This window comes from Pogona vitticeps, chromosome 2 (assembly GCF_051106095.1).
Source record: "Pogona vitticeps strain Pit_001003342236 chromosome 2, PviZW2.1, whole genome shotgun sequence".
In the NCBI taxonomy this organism is placed as follows: domain Eukaryota; kingdom Metazoa; phylum Chordata; class Lepidosauria; order Squamata; family Agamidae; genus Pogona; species Pogona vitticeps.
In genome coordinates, this window is record NC_135784.1 from 62,793,826 (window position 1) to 62,812,410 (window position 18,585).

The 18,585-nt window shown below is 41.6% G+C and overlaps 3 protein-coding genes across 5 annotated transcripts in view; 1 reads left to right on the forward strand and 2 right to left on the reverse strand.

The window, feature by feature from the left end:
* The window catches only part of MGLL (monoglyceride lipase), a 282,792-nt gene that overhangs the window by 161,574 nt on the left and 102,633 nt on the right, over nucleotides 1-18,585 (reverse strand). The window lies entirely within an intron of this gene.
* The window catches only part of LOC144586942 (uncharacterized), a 269,494-nt gene that overhangs the window by 76,906 nt on the left and 174,003 nt on the right, over nucleotides 1-18,585 (reverse strand). The window lies entirely within an intron of this gene.
* Nucleotides 8,879-18,585, forward strand: part of KBTBD12 (kelch repeat and BTB domain containing 12) — an 81,990-nt gene continuing 72,283 nt past the window's right edge. Inside the window, exon 1 of the mRNA XM_072989534.2 lies at nucleotides 8,879-9,044. The gene's annotated coding sequence lies outside the window, so the exon portion shown is untranslated. The remainder of the gene's footprint in view (nucleotides 9,045-18,585) is intronic.

Here is an 18,585-nt window from a genome sequence, read left to right on the forward strand (position 1 = left end):
AGCAGAACTCAGCAATAAGGAACAAAATAAAAAGGGAATAGCAAACCTTTCATTAGGCAAATCACAGTAGGGATTGATTAAAAAAAGAAGGAGATGCAGGATTTCAAAGAGAAGCTGTGGTCAGGCATCTGTACCCAAAAAAGTAACAAAATAAAGCAAATACAAATCTCCAGGGCCACATCATTTACTCAGAAAGATTAAATATGCCACAAGAATTGACACTCCTGTTTTTGTATGCACAATCACAGATGTCATGTATGACTTGGTCCTATGCGTGTTTACCCAGAAGTGACTCCAGCTGAGTTCATTAGGTTTCACTTCCTGCTATAGGAATACAGTCTCAGACTCTCAGCTTTGCACACTGGAAAATTATGTACTAGCAGAGGCAGTATCTTGGATCCTTAGCTCATCAGTTTTTGAGCTGTATTACTCAGGGATGCTGCTTGTGTTTTGTCTAAAGTTTCTTTGACATCAGCTTTCCGGCAGCTGCTGCGCATGGGCTTGGCCTCATTGAGTTCTCCCCATGTCTATATGTCTTTGAGCCCTGACAGGAACATAGCAGCAAGGATACTACAGAGCTTACTTGTGGATCATGGATCTCTGGACTTGGAAATATAAATATCTGTGCATTCTGGGTTTCTGAGTGCAGGAAGTTTATATCCTTGCAGAAGGCTCTACTATATACACTGGGGGTGGGGGGAAATCTCTGACCTAATATGTATTTCTGTCTGTAGATCACTCACTGATGGAGTACAGCCACAAACTACATTTTAGGTCAAAATACGTGGGTGATTATGAAAGAACAGCAAGATCAAAGCATTGCATCTGGTAGATTACCCTTAACCCTAGCCTTTATTTTACTGGCTCCCCCCCCCCTGTACACAAGAGACTCCAATTTTCTGGATTTTACAAAAGGTTTCCAACACTTACAGTATTTTTAGTAGGCAGAATTATTCCTGTCCTCTGTGCTCCAGTATGCATGTCCTATTAACACTTTCTGAACTGTGCACATACCAGGTTATATAACATTATACATGGTGAGATGGTTTCACTAAGATTCTTTTCACAGCTGGTGATATTGCTTTCTTGTTCTGATCCTATCCTGTCCCACAGGGGCAATTATCAGGCTATGAGAACCCAAATTAAGCATATAGTTCTGGTGCATTTTGCAGAATCATGAAGATGCAGCCACAAGGGTGTGCTATTCAGCACTCTGAACAGGAATAGACCAGTGATGCTAACTACAAGATAATGGGCAAAATCTTGTCGAATAAAGTTACGGCAGTGCAAACCAAATCAGGCACTGGAAACAAATACTTTAAACTAATTAAAAGTGGGTTCTGAGACTCCTTTTGCCTTGGGCAAGCCTTTGGGAGTCTCTAGATAGGAGGGGAGGGAAGCTTTAATAGTCAAAAATTACCACCAGATTGCCAACAGCGGTCCTGATCCTGCTGGCAGCAATACAACAGTGATGGGTGTTTATTGTTATTATTTACAATTTTCGCTTCTCATCCTGAGGCTCCCAAAGACTTTCCAAGGGCAAAAGGAGTTTAAATTGAAAAATTCTGTTGCTGGATCACTGGTGTCTAGAATGAAGAATATTTATTTTGGCTGGTTACCACACCCAACCTAGCGGTTCGAAAGCATGCAAATGCAAGTAGATAAATAGGGACCACCTCTGTGGGAAGGTAACAGTGTTCCGTGTCTAAGTCGCCCTGGCCATGTGACCACGGAAGATTGTCTTCGGACAAACGCTGGCTCTATGGCTTGGAAACGGGGATGAGCACAGCCCCCTAGAGTCGAACACAACTGGACAAAAATTGTCAAGGGGAACCTTTACCTTTATTTACCACACCCATAAGCTGAAGGGTGTTATTGTTGCAAAGTATGGTAAGCTCTAAAAATTGTCCTTTCATTTCCAGTTTCAACTTCAGCAGTTGGGTGGAAAACTGGCCAGCAATCATTTCGTCCAGTCACTGGATCCAGGCTCTATATTAAACTTAACTACTGTATAGTCAGGGACAGTTACGTCAAATCTCAAACTAACTGTCCATGTATGGGTAGCTAATTCTTTTCCCCATCCTTTACGACATCCCAACTGATGCCAGGAGTATGATTGTTAGGTCCCAGTGCTCTGTCTGGAGCCTTAAGGAAATGCTGTGCTTCTGCAGTTCTCAGGTTGGCAAACCTTAGGGCAAACAGTAGGGACTGATTTTAAAAAGGAGCAGAAAGTTTGATGTTATTATGTGCTGTGACTTCTTCTCTCCACTTCCAGCTAGTGGTGGGGCTCAGCGGCTCAGCATATGTGTGTTGAACCTACAACACTCACTATGAAAATATTTACAGTATATTGCTTAAGAGGTTGTGCAGAATCTCCGCATTTCTTGCCTCCCTTTCTCACACCCATGCATACATATACACATACATATACAGGTCAAAATCCTGTTGTGTAGTCAATGCCAGTGTAATGCAAGTGCAGTAACTTTCGGAGACAATTTGTTTGAAGTTAAGAAATAACCATAGACATTGTCTGTTCTGTAATGAGTTACTGTATATAGCTCAGCATGCAACAGATGTCTAAGGTGATTCCTCAACTTGAAGCAATTCATCTCCAGAGTGTCCACTTGCATTACTTGGGTGGTAACTATATAAGAGATTTTAGCCATACTTTTGCAGTTGATATACAAGATCCCACTTCCTGTGACATTAGAAAAGTTTACCCCCTGCCCCAGGTTTTGGTTTGAAAATCTCAGGGAATGGGAAGCTGTTGATTTAGCAACCCTATCCGAGTGTGCAAGGAAAATCTGGTTTAAACTTTTGAGTTTGGGATCTTTCAGGCACTAGTGATCTATCCCAAGGCAAAATAAGTGTAAGTGGAGAGTCAGAAACTTTCAAGAGGGAAGGAACCAAGGTCAGCCATTTTACCAACAAAGAAAAGAAGGAAACTATTGTTCAGATTCTAGGCTACTTTTCCTGTTTTCCTTCTATAAATTGCATCTGATACGATCAAAGACATGAATCTGAAAACTCAATGCTCTCAGATTGTTTGAAGTGATTCCTTATTTTTTAAAAAGAACATATAGCCAAAAATAGGTTGCATCTGAAATGATCTGAATATTCTGTTGTAAATTTTGGATACAGATTATTACATTTCATTGGTAAAGCTCTGCTAAGATGTCACTTTTATTAGCAGAGTAAAGAATTAAATCAATCACATTGATTTAAAAAATCCTGGAAATGCAGGAAATACTATGGATTTGGGGCTAACCAATTCACGTATTTTTTTCCCATTAATCATATGACACAAAAGGAAATGTGAACCATCCCAGAGTTTTCCCTTCCAAATCATGCAGTGTGAATTTACATTAACCTCACTATATAGTCACCCTAAAAGAGCAATGGTGTTCCCTTTGAGCATTTGAACCTGCCTTATGATCTATTCCATAGAGCAATAAATCAGGCAGAAGCTCAGCTTAAGATAAAAGATTACTACATTTATTTTTAAAATATTACTGATAGGAAAGCCTATCCTAACTAGACTGAAAACTGTGTCAAAAGGACTATCCCGAAAAGAGGGGCATAGGCCACCCTTGACAAAGAGATGTTAACAATTCAAAGGTTACAAAGGACTGGGGAAGGAAGGGGAGAAGACAGGTGAGTCTTTATTTCTCTTGGGGCAATAGAACAGGGGAGATGACCAATGAAAAGGACAGACACAGTCTACACTTGCTTTCAAAATGCAACTGTTGGCATCTGTGGGGAGAGAGGCAAGAGAGGCCTGGGAGTGCTCCCATATTGTCCAAAAAAGAATTTTGTAAAGAAGATCTCCAAAAAGATGTAATTCCATCACATCAACGGGATCAGATAAAGCAGATATTTCAAGTAAAATAAGAATATAAACACTGGATTTTTAATTATTTTGTCCAAATCCTAGAAAGACTAAAATTATATGTCACTTACTTGGGTGTAAGTCTATTATCAATGCAGTAGGATTTACTTCAGAACAGGCATGCATAGGGCTTGCACTTTTTGGTGTATTTAAACTAACAAATTTCAGCGGGCATAAAAATGACAATGTTAGTATATCCCGTTTCTTAAGACCTGTTTCAAATTACCACCATGAAATGGGGCACATTTTTTTTCTGTTAGAAGGAACTTTGGATAGGCATCTTAAGATATAAAAACATAACTTGCTCAAGTAATGCTGGTAACTTACTAGATGAATTCTAATACATATTCACGACTAATTCCATCAAGATCCATGCCCAAGCATGGTAGCTTTTGTGGCCTGAATTAACCCAGGGTGTTTTGACACCATGGAATTCTGTAATGAATTTATTCATAAAACATTTTACTTGCCTTAGATTCACTGTTACAGAAGTGGGAAGCCTTCAAGCTTACTGGTTAGCTTCTTTTTTGACTGGATCTTAAGACCCACCAACAATATTTATATTCAGCCTGGGGTTGCATAGGGGCAGCCATACACAGGGGAACATAATGCAACTGAATGTACAGTCAGTCTAGTAATTAGTTTTTAGTACTATGACTGAGATCACAGTCCTTTCACATAAAATCCTTCTATTCTCCCCCCCCCCCCCCAGATTTTCTTTTCCTGTCAAAGAAGGTGAGGGAAAGAGATAAAGCAAAGTAAAAGTGGGAGTCAGAAACTCTGATCTGGGATAAATCAATTAGGGGGAACTACCCTTAACTCCCAGAGAGCACAATTAGAACTCAGACTTTGGAATGTTATTATTATTATTATTGAACTGTAGATTTCAGAATCTCCCAGGCAGCTTGGACATGTAGCCTAATACAGTGCTTAGAAATGTTATTTTTGGACTAACTTAAATGTTGCTGTTGCCTGGGAGATTCTGCAAGTTGTGGCCCAGAAAGTAACATTTCTAAATTTTGAGCTGGATGCTTTGAACATCCCTCTCCAGCGCCTCAGCATTAGGGTAATGGTGATGTCATTTTCAGAAGACCACAGCTATATTTCCATCCACACAGTACATGTTGAAAGTATATAAATCTGCAAGACCAAGCTGGTTTAGTTTCAGTTTTTGTTACCTCATCTTGCAGTTTTCAGTGATGCTTTATATTTGCATTTGCAAAGAAGATATGCATCATTAGCTGACATTGTTGAATAGCAATTGAAAATCTGTAAGATGATGAACCCAGGTGGAAAGACAAAACTTGATAAAGGGACAGATTTCAGATTCAATGTTCTGAGAAACTCATATAGTGAGAAAGCAAGCAAGCAAGAAAGAAAGCAAGAAAGCTTCAGTTTAAGAATTACTCATTCTTTGACAGAAGATCTGTGTGTGCTATATTACTAAACTGAATAGACCTCATTGTAGACTGCTCTTTCTTTTACTTGTACAAAATATGTCAACATGCCAATTTGAAAGGCTAGTCCTATTTTTCTAGAAGCATTACTAAATTGATCCAGATGGTATAAACTGACATCACTCAGTTCATTTGGCATCTTTAATATCATTGGAAGTACTCATGACCTGTACCCCTGAGGATGACGGGAGAAAATTTAGTTTCTTGCTGCATTTAAATTAGGCATCCTTCAGTCTCAAGAGACTATGGTAACATGCTCTGAATAGAGGTCCTGGAACACCATCTAGTGTGGCTGAGAAGGTCAATTCAAGAGTGACAATCCCTTCCACACTGAGGACAAATACAATCTGTACCTTGTCCATCTCCCTGATTTTGCTGGTTTTGGGACTTCCTCTTTGCCTCGGCCTGCTGAACAAGTGTCTCTTCATAATGGGAGAGGCCGTGATGCAACGCCTGCCTCCAGGCTGAACACTCAGATGTCAGCTTTTCCCATCTGTTGAAGTCCATTCCTAAGGCCTTCAGATCCCGCTTGCAGATATCCTTGTATCGCAGCTGTGGTCTCCCTCTGGGGCGCTTTCCCTGTGCTAATTCTCCATACAGGAGATCTTTTGGAATCCGACCATCAGCCATTCTCATGACATGCCTGAGCAATGTAGACGTTGCTATTTCAGTAATGTATACATGCTAGATATTCCAGCTTGTTCTAGGACTACTCTATTTGGAACTTTATCTTGCCAGGTGATACAAAAAATGCATCAGAGACAACGCATATGGAACGTGTTCAGCTTCCTCTCCTGTTGTGCACAAAGGTTCCAGGACTCACTGCAGTACAGGAGTGTGCTCAGGACACAGGCTCTATAGACCTGGATCTTGGTATATGATGCCAGCTTCTTATTAAGCCATACTCTCTTTGTGAGTCTAGAGAACATGGTAGCTGCTTTCCCAATGCGTTTATCCAGCTCGACATCTAGGGAAAGAGTGTCAGAGATTGTTGAGCCAAGGTACACAAAGTCATCAACAACCTCCGATTCTTGTGTGAAGATGGTAATAGAGGGAGGTGAGTCCAGACCCTGACCTATGACTTGTGTTTTCTTCAGGCTGATTGTTAATGCAAAGTCTTGGCAGGCCTTGCTAAAACGATTCATGAGTTGTTGGAGGTCTTCAGCAGAATGGGCAACAACAGCTGCATCATTGGCGAAGAGGAAGTCCCGCATGCATTTCAGCTGGACTTTGGTCTTCACTCTCAATCTAGAGAGATTAAAGAGCTTTTCATCTGATCTAGTCCGGAGATAGACACCTTCTGTTGCAGTTCCAAAGGCGTGTTTCAGCATGACAGCGAAAAAGATCCCAAACAGGGTAGGCATGAGGACACAGCCCTGTTTCACTCTGCTTCGGATGTCAAAGGGTTCTGATGTTGAGCCATCAAAAACTACAGTGCCCTTCATTTCCTCATGAAATGAGCTGATGATGTTAAGGAGTCAAGGTGGACATCCATCTTGGGAAGTATTTTTAAAAGGCCATCCCTTTGAAGGCGACAAAGAGTGGCTGTCATTGTTCCCTAGATTTCTCTTGCAACTGTCTGAGGGAAAATACCATGTCAGTGGTGGATCTATAAGCTCAAAATCCACACTGTGATTCTGGATTCTGTCTGCAAGTACCTGAAGCCTCTTCAGCACAACACGGGCAAGCAGCTTCCCTACAATGCTGAGAAGACAGATGACACGGTAGTTATTGCAGTCGCCCCTGTCTCCTTTGTTCTTATACAATGTGACGATGACATGGAATCTGTCAAAGAAAAAAACTTCTCATTCTTCAGCCAGGGAAAACTGTTGAATGAGACCAGGGAATACGGTGTTGGCTTTGCGGTCAGCAATACTCTGCTGAGATCCATTGTTCCACCTACTGTGGGAAGTGAAAGAATCCTGTCTCTGCAGCTCCACTCATCAGCAGGACCAGTCACCCTCATTAGTGCATATGGACCAACACTGTCGTCCACAACAGAAGTCAAGACAAATTCTATGACAATCTGGCAGCTACTATCAAAAAAATTCTAGAAAGAGAGCCGCTGTTCATTCTTGGTGACTTTAACGCTAGAGTTGGTGCTGATCACAATTCTTGGCCCACTTGTGTAGGCCGTTTTGGCATTGGGAAGATGAATGAAAATGGCCAATGCTTGCTGCAGTTTTGCTGTTATTATGGTCTTTGTGTCAGCAACACATTCTTTAATATGAAGCTTCAACACAGAGTTTCCTGGAGACATCCAAGATTAAAGCATTGGCATCAGCTTGATTTGATCCTCACTAGACGTTCTAGCCTCCCTAGTATTACAACCACACACAGTTATCAGAGTGCTGATTGCGATACTGATCATTCCCTGGTGTGTAGTAGAGTAAAACTGCAAACAAAGAGACTGTATCACATGAAAAAGGAAGGAAGAACACGTATTGACATCAGCAAGACTCGCAATTAAAGAAAAGTGGAGGAATTTGCCCAAGTATTTGAGGAAACCCTTCCAGGCCCATATACTCCCATGTAGTCACTTTAAAGTTAAGCAGCTGAAGTGGAAGACACATTTGCTATTGAAGTTTACTGTACTGAGCCTTCACCCAAGTAATCACTAACAGGGGGACCATTGGCACACTGCCCACATCCAGCAATAGAATTTCCTCAGACTGGCATGGTTGAACAATCAGATTCGCAAGTACAGCTTCAGGTTTACCTCCTGATAAAACAGGCATAAAAAGCACTCTAATTAGAAAAGATGGGGGAAGATGTGAAAAGATTGTGCTAGAACAGACAGACATCTTTTGCCACTTCGGAGGACTTTTGTTTCTAAATATGAGCTAAGCATTTCATCTGTTTAATCATAATGTGTGTGAAGAGAGAAGGCTGGGTGGCTCTATGGTGATGATGTATACCAAATGTAATGCTCCTGAACAGAGTACCAGCAGAAATGCCAGATACTTACCTATTCTTGGGCAATATTTATAAAACTACCTCTTGCTTTCAGAGTGAACTCTTTATAGGGTGGCAGATGCACAGTGCTGTGAGGCCACGTCACTGGATCAAAGACTGAAGGTGGTCATAGACATGCAACCAAATCCTCTCCTACCATGAGTCCTCTGTTGAAATACAAAAGAAGACAAGGCTCCTGCTGGCCCTTTAATGGCCATACGAAACAAAAGGGAGTTTCAATAGGGCTTGTTATACAAGCTATATATCTTCTGAAATTCTCCCTTCTGCACGTCTATTAAAGGAGTAGGCTGGCATGGAAACGATGGTCAGTTCAGCAATTTCGGGTCTAATTTGCCCCTTCAATATAGTTGAATTCCTAGTTGCCAACAGAAATTCATTTAAATAGGTTACCCAAAGTTTATTTTTATAACTACATGCAACATACAAAGGAGAAATAGCAATATTAGACTGTGAGTGTCTCACCAGGTCCCAATGTGCCCCTGTAATGTGATATGAATACAGGTCTCTTCCAGTGCCAAGTTGAATAATATTGAGCCAAGCTATTTTTATCTTCTGGCTTTCCCTCTGTCCACATGAGACTCAGATAATATGCTGCAGACCTGGAATGCACTGCTTTTCTTCCTGTCTCTTTAACCTCTATCCCCCCCCTACCTTTCTCCTCCTCCCATCTGCTTTTCCAAAGTTGTAAAGACCCAGAAGTAATGGAAACAACAAAAGAAAAGGTAAATGGACTGCTTTTTGTGAAACGGCTAAAAAACAGAGGGGGCATTGCTTAAGTTCAGGGTAGTGGGTAGGTCTGCAGCTGAAGCTGGGTTTTAATTAAGATGATGTTTACAAGGCGGGAGGGGCCCCATAGCTGGCCTCGAGAAATACAAAGAGAGGGGTTCGTTATATCACCCAGGGCATATAGAAACCCTCTGAATCTAGTGTGGCACAGGAAAAAATAGCTATTTTGAGTGTTCTTCAGCAGTATCCAAGAGGAGGGGAAAAACCCACTTAGACATAAGTTACAAACAACAGTATCCATACAGTTCTGTGGGTTACATATGACTCCCTGTAAATAAAAAATGAGTGGTTTTTTTTTTTTTTTTTGCCTGTACAAGAGGCATGAAAAGGTAGGGATTCTTTGTAAACAGGCATCTTATTAGAAATACACAAGAAATACAACATCCATTTTGAGAACTGCTTTCCTAGATGAAACTTAGGGAACCTCTCTGTGTGGTGTAGAGTATTTACTTGCCCACAATGGCCATGGAATTAGGAACTCAGTGGAAGTATATTATTGTGCCATGATTGCAGGACACAACTCTATGTGTGCTACGTTTTGTTTGTTTGTTTGTTTTGTGTGCGTTTTTTTTTGAACTTGTGAGTAGATTATTTAATTCCAATAGAAAGACTGAAGTTGCACATACGTCCGATATGTCCAGTTGTAAAAGAGTAGCCTTTGACCTCGTCTTCAGGCTTTTTATGCTACTGGAAAAAGTAGAGGAGTGGCTGCAGAAATGCTTCTTTATCGGGGTAAGATATGAAAGTTGTGAAGCACTGGTTGTGAACTGGCAGAAATACCCAGTTTCACTAGGGTTCTGAAGGATTGTATCTGAAAGACTACAGGGTTCCATACGAGCCTGCCCAGGCTTTGAGATCTTCAAGGGAGGTCCTTCTCTTAGTCTTGACATTCTCAGAATCCCAATGGAGATGCAAGAGAGGGCCTTCTTGGTGGTTGTTCCAGAAGAAGCTGTCCCCCTCTCTCCCTGTTGTGCTGGACTCCGCTGACAAGGATCTCTACCTTTTGATTCAAACAGGCTTTGGCAATTGATTGGTTACTGAGGAGAGAGCTTTTAACTGGTGGATGTTGTATGTTTCTACTGACACATTTTAATTGCTTTGGTTTAACTGTATTTTAATGTTGTATTGTTTTATGTTTTAATTTGTATCTACATATTTATCTAACCAATAGCATTGTTTGAAACTTAGCACTAACACATGTAGAAAGTAAATCTGAAATGGCCATGGATGGAGAATGAATAGGTACCATAGGTAATCAGATGGGTTTGAGTGTGCTTCCTCCAAATTATCTTTTCTAAATGTGCATATAGATTGAGAGTCTTAGACCTATGTGCTTCCTCCTTCTTTCAAGATCACTTCCTATTACTTGCTCTCCTTACTAGAGAGATGCAGTAGACATGGCTTTCCTGTGATAGCTGCCAGCAGGACTAGGAGTATAAAATCCAGCTATATACTGTATGTTCCTGTGAATTAATTTGTCAGCCTTTTCTCTTGTACAACTTATGACTGGATTTCCTTCTGAGTGGATGAAATCCAGTAGTTAAATCATAACTGGGATAGGTTTATTGAATCAATGCAGATTTGTTGAGATACCTCCTTTGTACTGTAAATTACATTGATTAAATAGGCCTTCTTTAGCAGCAACTTACTACTGGATTTCAGCTGGCAAAAGATAAGATTAATTTTTACCTTGGTACCAGTCTGTAGCTCAGAATGATTATTCCCTTTTACTAGTTCATGAGCTCACTACTTAGTCTCTGTACTCTGGCAATATAAATAGTACATAAAAGAAACCTAACAGGTGTGAGCCACTTTGAGTTCCAGGTAAATATCCATATCCATATCCATATCCAAACAAACATAAGTAACTCCAGGCTATAAGATATTCAGTGTGGCATAGTCACAGAGTGACAGGCTAGAACAGGAGAGGTGGGCTCAAATCCCCACTCACCCATGGAAACTCACAGGGAGGGGGCTCATGTAAACCTGTAATTAAATATCTCAAAGTACAATCAGATGGTGGGAATGATGTGCATCCAGTTGCAGGTGGAAAGGGTTACTTTGCAAGGAGCAATCTCCCTTAAAGCAATCCTTCTGTCTATCACAAAATTGCTTCAGCCTGTCTCCAAAATATAGTAGCTGTACAGATCGAGGTTGGGCTGGAGCCCAACTCCCAATATGTCATGTGATTGTTGGGAACTGGATCCCATCCAACCAGAATTTTGGTTAAATTCCTCCAGCTGTGCAGCAGAAGTGCACGGACTGACAGGGCAGAATTAGCTTCAAGTTCCCCAAATTAGTTCACTCCTTCTTCTCATGACAGTACCTGGCATTTATAGTCTCAGTAACTCACTCTGAGACATTTAAAGTGGAAAGAATAAAAGGTTTCATTTACTGACAGTGAATAGACAAAACATGGCTGAGCAACAGGCCTCAACAGACTAACTGCTTTCAACAAACTTTGGAACTGGGATAGGGAACCACAGCAAAGAGGCAGAGCTCTCTCTGAATCAGAGTCAGGAGGAAACAATTGGTTAGTGCTGAACACATTGATGGTCACCCCAGCTCAGGAAGGTCCCTCCCAACCACAGCTCCTAAAAGCAGCATGTGAGGTTGTAATAACTCCAACACAAACTACCTTACAAGCAGTTCAAAATGTGATCTATTTCCACATGTGACTACACCCTTGCTTACCTTGAAAGCCCTATTTAGGGCATTATAAATGGGTTCCAACTAGATAGCACATAACACAGACCAAGGGTTAGAAGTCCTTTAATCCATGATTCCTCATTACTCTTATTCTTTCCCTCTGTTAATTCTCTTCTTTCTCATCCATCCAACTCTTTTCCTTTCTCATTGGCCTTTCTCACCCTCCATGTCACTTCAACCTTCCTTTCTCACTCTCCTGCTTTCTCATCTTTCTGTATTCAGGCATGTTAACTAATTCTAGTAAATGTAGGACCAGTGGGGGTGTTCTAACCTTGCTACCCCCATGTTGCTCTCCTTGTGTGGAAACCAGTAGAAGGGTAGACAAAAACAGAACAAAAAACAGGCATTACACATAAAGAGGCATGCAGTCTAACTACCGTTCACTTAGACACTGCCACACTTCACACCCATTCACTCCACAACTCAGCTAAGCCGTAGAAAAATACACACGCACTCCATTAGAAATATCCCTACCTGCTACTGCTTCTCTCTGTGCCTCGTTTCAAAGCCAGGAAGCTGACTTTCTTCACTGCATTTAATTCTCTCCTTTACTTTCCTCCCTCTTTATCATAAACACGTACACCCACTCACACAAAGTGTAAAGCAAAGAATTTGGTAAGGCGGAGAACTCGGTAATAAGGGAACAATTGAGTGTGACCTTTACACTCCACTTGTGGTTAGGAAGTAGGCAAGGACGAAGGAGCTGGACTGGCTTGGGTTGCTGGACTAAAATGTTTCTTATGAAAACTGCCCATGAGGTGAACAGAGCATTAAGCAGGTAATGTAAGAACAAAACAGCAACCATGCTGGATTAGATCAAAAGATTACACAGTCAAGATTTCTGTTCATGCATTATCCAGTCAGATGCCTAGGGTAAGCCCCAAAGCCACATGTGACGTGCTCCCCAGAAGCTTGTTTTCAGAGGCAGAATTTCCTTGAAACTGGAGGAAGTATGTAATTGTAATGACTTGTGGCCAACGCTAGTTTTATCCTCCATGTGGGCAGCCATCACTGGATCTTGTGGCAGCAAACTGCACAGTTCCACTGTGTGCGGGGTGAATAGGTACTGGCTTTCATCTCTTTGTAATCTTCCACCAGCCATTAGATTCTACAAGCCCTTGATTATTATGAGATTATGATATATTTACTGTTCTATAGTTCTTGCAAGAGATGGAGAAAAACCTCTCCCTTACCAGTTTCTTCACATAGTGCATTATATTCTGTCTTTCTGTCATCTCCTGCCCTTCCTTGTCTCTCTTTCTCCCTGATTTATGCTTAGAAACGAGGTCCACACAATATTGCCTTTCCTCAGAGAAAATGTGTTCAAATGCATTAATCATTTTGGCTGCTTTTTCCTGCCTCCCCGCCCCAAATTCTTCAGTATCCAAGTGACCAGAACTTTCCAGGGCATTCCAAGTGGGGCCACACCGTGACTGTGTATAACGATATGATATTGGCAGTTTCATGTTCAGTTCCATATTGGTTAATAACCCCTGACATGGAATTTGTCTTTTTAAAAAGACACTGTATTATTAATCTCGTCTTCTTCTTCTTCTTCTTCTTCTTCTTCTTCTTCTTCTTCTTCTTCTTCTTCATCATCATCATCATCATCATCATCATCATCATAATTCTCATCATCATCATGGCAATCCCAGGGGAAAATAAAGGTTTGAGTTGAAAATAAAGAATTGGAAAAACTAACAAAGTACACAGACCTGGCAATCGAAACATCTCACCTCCAGAAGAAACACACCTCAGTGGTCTCCGTAGTCATTGGGCCTTTGGGAACAATATCAAGAAACTTCACACAGTACTATAAGCAATTACAGAAATCACACCATCAGTGCTACAAAAAACAGAAATATTAGGAACAGCATACATACATCCTACTGCCAATATTTAACAGATACTTAGGGGTTTTTTTGTTAAAACTTGTATCTGTTATATAATACCAGTCAATGTTTTTACAATTTTGACTCTGCCTGGTTTACTACAACAACAACAGCAACAATAGTGATTGTGACAGTAACATTGATAATAATAATGATGACAGTTAAGCACCTAACAAAGATGTGTGTTTTTGGTGTAAATGCATATAATGTAAGAGAACAAAGAGTAAAACAATAGATCTGCCTGCTTGGCTAGTTTTGCTTTTGTGGGAAGGTATTGTAATATAGGGAAATCCAGCTCATAGCCCTAAATGAACTAGATCCACCGAAGCATTGAGATTTACATAAATAGTCCCTTCCCATTCCATAACTAAGTCAAGGTTTCTTATGCAAGCTACCCATTACATTTAGCCCATGCATTTTAAATGTTTTATTTTCATTACAGCAGTGTACAAGTTAAATAAAGGTAGGGAAGGGACAGCCCTCATAAATACTGCTCTGTTACTTGACCCCGCTAAGAAACACACGGCAGAACATGTGATGTAAAAGGGGTCCACTCTTGAAAGTTTAAAGAATTCCCCTTCAGTGGTGCTCAATGAATATGCAGTCAGATTTTTCTTTCTTTCTTTCTTTCTTTCTTTCTTTCTTTCTTTCTTTCTTTCTTTCTTTCTTTCTTTCTTTCTTTCTTTCTTTCTTTCTTTCTTTCTTTCTTTCTCTCTCTCTCTCTCTCTCTCTCTCTCTCTTCTTTCTTTCTTTCTTTCTTTCTTTCTTTCTTTCTTTCTTTCTTTCTTTCTTTCTTTCTTTCTTTGTCTGTCTGTCTGTCTGTCTGTCTGTCTGTCTGTCTGTCTGTCTGTCTGTCTGTCTGTTACATTTCTATCCCGCTCCTCTAGTGGCAGGCCTTGACTGTGGGTGGCTTACAGCAAAATATTAACATAACATGGCAGGCAGCCTTTCTAAAGAAATTTTAAAGACTGAGGATCACAAGCAGGGGTATTTATTTATTTATTTATTTATTTATTTATTTATTTATTTATTTATTTATTTATTTATTTATTTATTGGATTTATATACCGCCCCATAGTGCTGCAAGCACTCTCCAGGCGGTTTACAATTTAATTATACAGGCTACACATTGCTAGTCTTGCCGTTTGAGAGTTTTTAAATCATAAATGTAGATGTTCAGCAGGTCTAGGGGCCAGTTCATTCCCCTCCAACTAGCTGTAGCACCCTCCCCCTCCCCCAAATATAGGCTTTTAACATTTTTTTAAAAGCTTACATCCAGTTTTGAAAATAGCAGAGAAACTGTGTCCACATCACCACATAGACACAGACCTACACACAGACACACAGACACGGCCTGGTACCTTACTTTAGAGAAACATAATTCCTGGAGGCTCCTATGGGTGGCTATTATCTTTTTAACGTAAAAAGCCGGGGTAGGGGGGATCCAAGAGTATCACCCCATACATTCCATGGGGTGCACGTTGCTCACCCTGCCTTAAAGACATAAAGGGTTTGCTTTGTTTACCTGGGAAGGTATCCATTTTTACACCAAAAACATGTGCTCTCCCACTGTGCCAGGTACCTTTCCCCAAACAATTCAGTGTTTAACAACATAGGCAGTCCTGTGTTGTTCTGTGTCCACATTTAATGATTACAGGAATTATAGGAATTCAGGAATTATATATCATCATCATTGTCTTAGAAGTGCAATGCTGGATGGGAGCCTGTGGATGACTGAGTCCAGCTCCTGTCAAGGAGACATCCTGGAGAATCAGACTACCAACCTACCTAAACCACTGATCTGCCCAGCAGTTAAGCATGCCATACACTCTCCGTTTACTGACTGATAGCAAAGATGGGTGCTTTGTGGTCACTCCAGGTGTTATTGGACTGCAACTTCCAGCAGAACTCTTAAGAGCAGCCCTGTTATAGGAAACCAAAGACCTTGTCTATTTCTGGATCCCATTAACATAGCGTGCAACCAGATCGTTGTGTCTAGCCCCTGTCAAAGAGGCACAGTGAGGAATCAACTCCCAACGCCTGGCTTCACAACCTAAACCACTGAGCTATCCAGCAGTAATACCCAAGACCACTCCGTTGGCTATCAAGTACAGTATATCACCACAGGTAATTTCCTCTTGTGTTCAGTTTAGCGTCCCTTACATCAGAATGTGCTATTATGTAATTTTTTTCCCTGAGTAAATGAAGCAGAAAACAGACAATGACATCCCTTTATTAGTATCATGCAGCAAATAATGTTACCTCCCAGGGTTGTACAATAAAAGGGAAGCCGCTAAACAGAAAAGATAACTCTCTGGATGCAGCAAACGTGCTAAGCAAGGAGAAGAAGGTCAAATCTATTTTTGTCTCCCCTTCTCATTTTTATTTCAATCCTGGGCAGTTCTTTCACCCATTCTCTTTCGGTGCAGCAACGATGTCCAGAATGCTGGTCGTCAGTTACACCTGTAGAAGTGTGATGGGTTAAACAGCAGCCATGATTTGCCACTTGGTATCCCTCATTGCACACCAATTTATGTGACTGGCACATGGCATGGGATAGAACAAACCAGTGGTTCTAAACCTTTGTTACTCGGATGCTTTTGAACTGCAACTCCCAGAAACCCCAGCCAGCACAGTTGGTGGTGAAGGCTTCTGGGAGTTGCAGTCCAAAACTCCTGAGTAACCCAAGGTTAAGAACCAGTGGAATAAACAACCACTACAGCATATACCATTGCCACCGGTCAAATTCTGCCTGATAAATCTTGTCTAGGGGGTATTTTCAAACCAACATGTAAGCCCTGGTCTCACCTTGGGGGTGTCATTGCCTCAGAGTCTGCAAGTATACCATTGCCTACAGGGCCCCATTCAGATCCTCCTCAGTCAGTGAGGATAAAAAAAACACATGCATGCACTTATCTAATGTATGTGTGTAACCATTTCCATTGGAATGTGTGTTGAAGAGGGCTTTTATAGAGTTTGCTCCTCAGGTGCTGATGGACTTCACCTCCCAGCAGTCTGCCTCAGGCAACAGAGCCAAATCAGCCAATGTTAATAGCTTCTAACTAACATCCAAAGACCCCTGTTTGGGAGTGGAGGGGATCTCTATATCAGGAGCGGGTGATCTCAGCAGAACTAAGGGATGTCCTTGGGATAAATTCCGCTTGTGCTTGAAAGGAGAGCATCCTCATGCTGTCCACTTGCATCCCCACAAACTACCACCCACATAGTCACCAGTGCATTCACATGCAGAACCCTTCTCTGTGATGGGAGATATTGGTCCTCTTAGAACAGCTTGGGCTAATCAGGAGGGAGTTCTATATGTGTTATGTCAGTCTGTTTGTATGGACCATTTCCACACTTATGGCTGTGGGGGAGAGGGCTGATCCACAAAGCTGGCAGACATTTCCTATCATCATAAACATCCTTTTTTTTAGCCATGCAAGGAGATTCACTGAACCCTCTACAGTGACTGAGGAGTGAGGGAAAAGTATTTTGCAGCTAGTCAGAGACAAACCTGGACACAGAAAACACCCATTCTCAGGTAATTAACATCACCAGAAGCAAACTATGGCATCTCAGGGAGCCAAAATGCACTAACTCCCATTCTTAATCCTATGGCATCAAACACCTAGCTTTTCCCCAGTTTTCCCCCCAGCTTCATTGAATTCATTGAAGATTCATGAATACAGGAGTAGAAGTACAGTAGGTGTCCAGAAAGGGAACTATCAAAGGCTAGACGAAATAAATTGTCTACATAGGATAAAGTAGCATGGACATATTTGTTTTGATCCCATGCTCATTTCAAGGGTGCCCAGGATGGCATATAAGGTTTTCCTGTTGCAGTTCATCATCACAATGATCTAGCCGCTGGAGGGTCCCTGAACCTCGAACAGCGAAGCTGGCCTTGCCTTCCACCTGGGATATCGCGAGACAGATTAGTCTCATGTGATGGGAGGGGAAAGCCAGGGTATTTAAAGAGGCTTTTCTCTCTGGAACACCCTCTTCTTTTTGGGCACCCATCCTCCCTCCCTATTGCTAGTGTGAGTCATTCTGGTCGCCATTATGGGGCCGGATAGGAATTTTGTCCTTCATCCTGATTGGCCTGTGAATGGGGGAGTTCTTGCCTATCCCACACTAGAAGAGGGTTGTGGCCATTTGGTGGATTAAAACTTCAGTCACACTGATGGGAAGTGCAGAAAAAACAGGTATTTACGGTGAGTCCCGCTGTAATTTGAAGTAAGCCAACAGTACATCCGACTGCCTGGCACTGCAGATCATGCGATTACAGTGCCTGTGGTGGGAAGATGCACTGGGCCACTTCCAGACTAACAAAACTCGAATAAAGGTGGATTGAGGTCTGGGGGTGTTTGTTAGCGGCTGGCCAGGTTCCTGCTATCCTTAAGATAGCTGGAGCCTGGGGGCCGGGGACTTGCCCTTTCATTGATATAGGAATATTTAGATATTCACGTCATTTAACTGTTTCCGCACTACAGCAGGCCCCCTCCTTCTGAATGGCAAATTTGAATATGAATGTATATTAATAAAGTGTGGCCCGTATTTAACCTGTATCACTGTCTCACGTTTTATTCTGGGGTTGGTAGGGCAATGCTCTTATGAGGTAGGTTAGGCCAAAAGGAAGGGAGAAGCCAAGGACACCCTGTAAACTTAAGGGTTTTTAAAAGAGCTCTCTAAGCATTATCATACACTCTCAGTATCATTAGCAGGGTTGGGTGGTAGGTGTCACTCAGATCTCCACAGATGTAAGAGGTCTCCACAACAGTGATCCCCAACCTTGGGCCTCCAGATGTTCTTGGACTCCCAGGAATCCTGGCCGGCAGAGGTGGTGGTGAAGGCTTCTGGGAGTTGTAGTCCAAGA